This window comes from Ipomoea nil, unplaced genomic scaffold, assembly GCF_001879475.1.
Source record: "Ipomoea nil cultivar Tokyo-kokei standard unplaced genomic scaffold, Asagao_1.1 scaffold0647, whole genome shotgun sequence".
NCBI lineage: Eukaryota > Viridiplantae > Streptophyta > Magnoliopsida > Solanales > Convolvulaceae > Ipomoea > Ipomoea nil.
Genome location: NW_017617075.1, coordinates 12,501 through 21,416, shown reverse-complemented (window position 1 = coordinate 21,416; position 8,916 = coordinate 12,501).

Below are 8,916 nucleotides of genomic sequence, written 5' to 3'. Positions count from 1 at the left end.
GCAGGCTAGTGAAACAGATCCCCTGACCGGACATGAATAAAGTGAGGGTCGTTCGTCATTCAGATCTTCCACAGCCTGTACTTCCTTCTGCCATCTTTTTAAGAACTCTTTTAGTGTCTCAATTTCTCCTTGTTGTATGGCAGTCAGGGTCATGAAGTGTTTCTTTGTCTTCATGCTTCCCGCAAAGTAGGTTAGGAATTGTTCGGCTAGGGTTTCGAATCGGTCGATGGACCCTGGTAGTAGAGATAGGAACCAACGTTGCGCGGAGAGTGAGGAAAAGACACGACAGTACATGGGGGTCTTCCGCCCCTATTACCATCATCTTTGGCTAGAAGCTGACTAAGTGATCGCTGGGGTCCCGTTCCATCGTAAGTAGCATTGTCGGATACTTGAAGTCTCTTGGCGCGCGATATTCCTGGATTTCATAGAGAATGGACTGGCAGACAATAGAGATCGAGCGGTTGGTCGATTATCCCTACCCCCGACTTCCTTTGGAGGTCTCTCACCTCCCTTGAGAGTTCTGCCATCTCTCGATCTCGTTCCCCGACCAAGTTCTGGAGTCTCTTCGCTACCCTCTACTACGTCTTGCATAATTCTTCTTCGGTCGGGATCTCCTTCCCTTGCTCCTCCCATGTGAGAATCGGTTGCCTGGATGACCTCCACCCGTCATTGGGGATTGAGCCTGACTCTTTGTTGTGGGCTTTCTACCGAGGGGTTTTCGAGTTCAAGTTGTGGAACGGTTGTCTGTTGATTCAGGGGCCCTATGCGATCAAGGACAGAGACTGCACGACGGGGTCCTAGGGTGGAGGCCGATCTCTGTGTTCTTTCAGGCGGAAAGTTTGTATTGGGCAGTCGGTCGCCGATGATCTGGGTGGTGTTGTTTATCCGGGAGGGTTTTGGGATCCTGCCCTTGCGGCCTGGCCATGATGTAGGGCCCCTAAGTAGCGTGCGGCGGCCTCTACTATCTCGGGGGTGAGTTCCACTGCTGGGTCCGTGGGACACCAATGGCCCGTGGGCGTGCGTTCGAGCGGACCTCGTCCTCTTCTCGGGGACCTCCCCGTTCAGCCTCCCTCTCCAGTGGAATATGTTGATTGTTCGGTACTTGCGAGGTGGGGGCGGCTGAGAGATTCTCTCAAATCTTTGACTAGTCTAGCGACTGGTTGGTCAGTTCGAGTATTTCGTCGTATAGTTACCATGTTTTCAGGGTTTGATGAACGAACGATAACTTTTTGTATCGATCCCCACAGACGGCGCAATGTTGTGTTTATGACTTTGGGCAGTCAACGGCAGACCAACACTACCTTTTAGAATAAAGAGAATATAGGAGAAATATATGGAGAGAATATATGAACTTTGTATTAATGAATATTGCTTAGCTTGCGAATATTTGGAAGTTGTCCCCTCTCCTCTATGTGAGAGGTCTATTTATACATATTTTGGGCTTAGAACCCTACAATGAATACGAATTCTAGATTGACTCATATCGGGAGTCTTACTTAAATAATGAGACCTAATTCTATTATACTAGAAATAATGAGTCCAATTCTAATTATATTGGAATTAACATGCCCAATCCTTTGACAAACTCTTGGATTGCTCTGTATCGTGTATCGTATATCTTTCTTGGACTTCTTCGATCCAATTTCTTTTATGGGCCGACCCATGTGGCCCAGGCCTAGTATATTATCCATCAGCGACGTTTTCTAGAGCATCCGTTAAAATTTTCGTTAGCAAATGAAATATTTCTTGTAGTGGCTATTTCAACCTCTTGATACATTAATAAAAATTAATATATATATATATATATATATATATATATATATATATATATATATATATATATATATATATATATATATATATATATATATATATATATATATATATATATATATATATTGATGGGGATATGGGACCCTAGGGGTCCATTTTATTGGGAAAGTATTGACCCAAGTGGGGGTGGTGAAAGAAGGAGGTTGGACCAAGTCTTGTTGGGCTAGGAAGACAAGCACGCATGGTGGGCCAGGGTGAAGAACATGGACCGGAAGGCGGGAGGAAGTAGGTGCGGGAGGTAGGTACGACGTGAGGGGGGAGGTAGGTACGATATGAGGGGGGGAGGTAGGTACCGCGTGAGGGGGGGAGGTAGGTTACGGCGTGAGGGGGGAGGTAGGTACGGCATGAGGGGGGTAGGTACGGCGTGAGGGGGTAGGTAGGTACGATATGAGGGGGGAGGTAGGTACGGCGTGAGGGGGGGGAGGTAGGTACGGCGTGAGGGGGAGGTAGGTACGGCATGAGGGGGGTAGGTACGGCGTGAGGGGGTAGGTAGGTACGATATGAGGGGGGAGGTAGGTACGACGTGAGGGGTGGAGGTAGGTACGGCGTGAGGGGGGAGGTAGGTACGGCATGAGGGGGTAGGTACGGCGTGAGGGGGTAGGTAGGTACGGCTGAGGGGGGGAGGTAGGTGCGGCGTGCATGGTGGAGGATGCGGGAGTCGCGGGATAGTGGCGACGTGACATGCATGGCGACAAACAAGCGGAGTGGGGGAGGAGCAACGTGGGACACGCGGACGCCAGAGGAGGAGGGGGGCTTGCTATAAATAGGGGCCCTGGATCTTTGGCTAAGGGGCAACTCAGACACGATAAGCACTACAGTCTAGTGGTTTTGGTCTTGTACTCTCAATCCAGTCACCTGGGTTCGATTCCTACCAGTAGCATAGTTCGCTATAGCCCATCCTGTGGGCCTTGTTCTTTGTAATTCGGCTGCCATTCTGGGCCTGTACCTCGGGCTTTTGTACGCATTGTTCTGGGCCTAGCGCCCTACCCCCCCGTCCTATGTTCCTATACCCGGTTTATGGTGGACCCGGTCCCAATAAAACCATCATATATATATATATATATATATATATATATATATATATATATATATATATATATATATATATATATATATATATATATATATATATATATATATATGCATTACACACAGTCACACACTTTTCTAAAATTTATATTTTTGTTAAAAATAATATTTTAATTATTAATCTCAAAATCTAAAATTAACATGATTTTCTACTAAACTAAAATTTATAAATGACGTCAAATTCATTTAAACATGTAGTCTTGTACTATTAAAAGTTTATATAAGACTTAATATTATTTGATAACTTATAAATATTATAAAATGTAGTATAGTTTATAAAGTTAATTTGATTTTTACTCACTAAATTATGTTAGAGTGATAAATTAAAAATTTATAAAAGACTTTTAAACTGAGTTTTCTTTTAATTTATGACGAATTGTTGTGAGTAGAAGTACGAGAGTGTAGGATTGAGAATTTTTGTGTGATAAAAATAAAGAGTAAATACCACCTATGGTCCCTCGAGTTTGGTGGCATCGCCATCAATGGTCCTAACTTCCGTAATTACCATCCGTCATCCTCCGAGTTGTGAAAAGTTACCTTCTAGCGTCCTTTCGTTACTTCCTCCCGTCTCAGCCGTCAAAATGGAGGATAATATTGTCATTTGACTTATACAAAAAGAGTTAATACCAGCCAAGGTCCCTCGAGTTTGGTGGTTTGGCCATCTTTTGTCCCAAGTTTAGTAATTAAATTTTTAAAAACTATACGACGTCGGCTTTACCTTAAAAGCCGACGGCGTATGTTATTATTATTATTATTATTATTATTATTATTATTATTATTATTATTATTATTATTATTATTATTATTATTATTATTATTATTATTATTATTATTATTTTATATTTGTTTTATGGTTTCTACCCCAACCCGTATCAATTTTCAGATCCTGCGCAGCTACCAATTTAACATTCAACATCAACTAATTAATAAAACTAATTCACAAACTATTAAACATGAAACTAATATAAAGAACACAATTCATTAAGCTAATTCAAGCTACTAAACATAAAACTAATATAAGTAACACAATTCAACAAAACTACTAAACATAAAGCCAATAAACATAAACTAATTTTAAACGTAAAGTATCAACTAAGAAGCGTTTTATTAACCCATTCATCAATAAGAAACTTAGACCATTTGTCTCTAACTTCATCAATCTCTTGTTTGTTGTAAAGCAATCTTCAAACCAATTTTCTATAACATTAATTAATATCTAAACAACTCTATTAAATATGTTGGACTAATTTTATTACTGCTAAAAAATATGTTTTGAAATTTAGAAATCATTTTGTCTATTTCTTATTATTTTAAATTTATTTTAATGTAAAGAGTAAACCTTAAACATATACACACAACAATTCATAATTTACCCAATAACTTATAAAATTTAAAATATATACACGATTATTCCTAAAATTTTAAAATATACACAATAATATATAAACAATATTCCATAAAATTCCACATATACACACAATAATTCATAATTTACCCAATAACTTATAAAATTAAAAATATATACACAATTATTCCTAAAATTTCGAATATACTCAATAATAATATATAAAATTCAAAATTCAATATATATATATATATATATATATATATATATATATATATATATATATATATATATATATATATATTTAGGGTATAATATTTAAATGAGGAGTATACGGCGTTGGCTATATAATACGCCGACGTCGTATCTCCTTTTTTTTTTTTTTTAAATTCGAGTATACGTCGTCAGCTGTATACCTCGCCGACGCCGTATACCATATTTATTTTTATTTTTATTTTTTATTGGAGATACGGCGTCGGCTATATAATTCACTGACATCATATCTCCTATTTATTTTTATTTGTTTGTTTTAATTCGAGTATACGGCGTCGGCTGTATACGTCGCCGATGCCATATACCATATTTAATTTTTTTTTATTTTTTTATTGGAGATACGGCGTCGGCTATATAATACGCCGACATCGTATCTCTTATTTATTTTTTATTTATTTATTTTATTCGAGTTACGGCATCGACTATACCAAATAACCGACGTCATATGTATTTTTTTAAAAAAAATAAAAAGTAATTTTAAATATTTAACGTCGAATTTTCTAAAAATCGACGTTATAATGGCGACGTTAAATCCGTTTTCTGTAGTAGTGAATATTGTATAGGAGTAGAGGGAGTTCGAGTTGGAAGTTGAGAAACCACCAACTTTCTTTAATATTGTTTGGCCAATTTTGGGACTAAAGATGGCCAAACCACCAAACTCGAGGGACCATGGCTGGTATTAACTCTTTTCGTATAAGTCAAATGACAATATTACCCTCCATTTTGATGGCTAAGATGTGAGGAAGTAATGGAAGGACGCTAGAAGGTAACTTTTCACAACTCGGGGGATGACGGATGGTAATTACGGAAGTTAGGGACCATTGATGGCGATGCCACCAAACTCGAGGGACCATAGGTGGTATTTACTCTAAAAATAAATTAGGTAAGGGTATTTATAGGGATAAATTGGTTGTGTTTACCCGGGCCGGTTAGGAGCCATGGGCCAGTTCTGTGCTGGGCCCCGATTTTTTTTAAATGGATCTAAACAAGCCGATTCCGCTTCGAGGTAAGCCCGGCTCTTGCCCAGGCCCACTTTTTCTAGGCTGGTTCAGGGTTGGTTCGACCTTGAACTGCCCGTGGCCACCTCTTCTACTTAAAAGGCTATTTTTTTTTTTGTTTTTTTTTTTTTTGTTTTGTTTTAGAAGTGATATAAAACAAAATATACGAGTTTATATGTAATGTCATCATTAATATTTGTATTAAGTTTAAAATAAAATTTTAATAAATATTTCAATAAATTTATTACAGAATAAAATATTTTTATGAAAATAACTAATGAAAAATTTAAAAAATTATTATAATTATTATATTATAGTGCATGTAAATATAGTAATTATTTTTATTTGAAATTTGGGAGTGAAGGTTTAGGTTGATTAAATGATGTAAGTTAGTATTTGTTAGTATAAATGCGCTAAGTTATTAAAATTAAAAATTTTTATTTGAGCCTGCTCAAAAACCTGACAAACCAAGATTTTTGGGCTATGATGTTTAAACCAAATCGATAAGCCCAACTGCCCAAAACAAAAAGCAGTTGTTATATTATAGACCGCGGTGCATAATCGATTAGAGTTAACGGAGTCCGTTTGTTTGGTGTATTAAACACCAACTGACACTACAGTATATTCAAACCGACACTGCAGTTATATCAAAATGATACTATAGTTAGAGTGAAATGAAACTGCTAAACTGAAACTGAATAACATTTCACATATTTGAGTGTATATTGTACAATAAAGCTGTAATTATATCAAAATGATCATGTAATTGTGTTTTAATAAAACTATAGTGTATATAAAATAAAATTAAATAACATTTTCACATATTTGAGTCTATAAAATATCGAATGAAACTATAGTTATATCGAAATGAAATTGTAGTTGTGTTCAACTGAAACTGCAGTGTATACAAAATGACACTGAATAACAGAGTTACTTTTTGTAAAAGGGTGCGAAACGGCAGAAATAAACACTGTTAATTTTCATTTAAAAAAAAAGACACGCGGTGCATAATCGATTATGCACCGCGGTGCATAATATAATTTGCCAACAAAAAGATTCCAAAACAAAAAGATTGATTCGATTGACATCTCTAATTGTAACATTATTAGGTTGGCATAAATACACTTTATTATTAGGTTGGCATAAATGCACAAAGTGTCTGGTGCAATTTTTTTTTGTGCATTTTCAAACACTGTGTGGTGCATTTAAACTGCACCAACCTCACGAGAAGCCCTGTTCTCATTTTCAATATATTATAAATTTGACAAGTAAAAAATAGAACTTATATTTAACGGATGTTAATTCAAAATAATATTCACAACCACTGGACTACACATCGAATCCCTTGGTTGGATGTATCAAGCGTTACACTTCAAAATAATATTCACAACCACTGGACTACACATCGGATCCTTTGGCTGGATGTATCAAGCGTTACACATAAAAATCATAAGACCGATCATATTCCCTTTTTTAGTTGAAGGGAATAAGTGAATGTAAAATTTCAAACTTTGTTTTTAGTTTTTTTTTTCCCTTTTAAGGGAATCACATTCTTAGATTATATGAAATTTTTGAAAATTATTATATTATTTTATGAAATTTAGTACGCAACGGAAGAAACCTTTCGAGCAGGCTTCTAGCTCCAATCCGTATTCGAGTTACGGTTACTCCAAAAGTAAAACAATATAACGAAAGAAAATGAAGAACTACTTAATATAATTGATTTCTGCATGTCTTTAACATTACATAGAATACCCTATATATACTATCTCAATTCCTAAAATAATGTAATTATAATAATGTAATTATAATTATTTTCCTAATTACATATATAAGGTAATATACATTATTCTTGCTACAAGATGAATGCCGTCCATCAATGGCGTATCACTCTTCCCTCACTCTTCCCCTTCGAAAATCACCTGTCCTTGTCCTCTATATAAGTGGTTCATCTCTTGAATTCTACCCAATACAAATATTCAACCCAAATTTTTGGTTGAAAAATGTTAGGAAGATTGTGTGAACAAGAAAAAGTTGTACAGTATAATGTGGCTAGTTCTTCAAAGAATGCGACTTGTTTTTCAAAGAATGGTTTTGTTGCTTGATCTTCATTGAAGGGCCAGAGCTTGACTTGATCTTCAATCCACCTAGCTTGACTTGATTTTCAATCCTTTGGCTTCAGAGCTTCTCTTCAATTCTTTAAGTGTTCTTCGTCTTCAATTGTGTCTTTTAGAATGTGAAATGATGGCTCTATTTATAGGAGAAAGTCTAACCAAATCCCTCAACAAACTCCCTAATTATTTATTAAATTAAATTAATTAATTATCTAATAAAATGAACCTTGTGAAAATCAAGTCTAGGTTCACTATTTTATCATCTAATTCAAATTCAAATTAAATTATAATTATCTAATTCAAATATAATAAAATTATATTATATTTAAATATAATTATAATTCAAATTTGAATATGTAGTGGGCTTGGACCAATTAATTCAATAGCCCAAACCAAATTTAATTGGACTAATTAAATCAATTTAATCTCTATGATCCAATTAATTAAATTAGCCCAATAACAATTTCAACATTGGCCCAATAACAATTTTATCAGTCCACTTATCGGGATCAAATTTTCTTGTGTCTACAAATTGATCCCTCGAGACTTGCCCGGACATTATTTGATGTACTTAGCGAGAAAGTCTCAAAATTTAAAAATGGTCCATTATAATGCCTCTAAACTCCATGAGCCCAAATGCATGCCTGGATATTTCACGATCCAAAAGCAAATAAGCCAATTGGTGTAGGTGCGTTCTGTGAGCGCAGCTATAAACTTGGTGAGCCCAAGCCTGATCTTCTAAGTCTTCTCAAATAATCACTAGACAAAAATAATGTACATTATATTGTATTCAAGGAATATACATTATTTTTGTTCTGAATGTACATTATATTGTATAATGTACATTCAGTACAAAAATAATGTACATTTAATATATTAAAATGTACTTTTTAATATGGTCCAAACAACTTGTGCGAACCATAATCCACACAATAATTTGCCCAAAAACCCGACATACCAAGATTTTAGATTTTGGGCTATGAAATTTAAACCAAATCGATAAGCCTAACAGCCCAAAACAAAAAGATTGATCCGATAGACATCCCTAATTGTAACATTATTAGATTGGCATAAATGCACAAAGTGTTTGGTGTAATGCATTTTCAAACACTGTGTACTGCATATTCATTTTGGTACATCTTCAAACATTATGTGGTGCACCTCACGAGAAGCCCTGTTCTCATTTTCAATATATTATAAATTTGACAAGTAAAAATAAAACTTATATTTAACGTAACGGATGTTAATTCAAAACCACAACCAC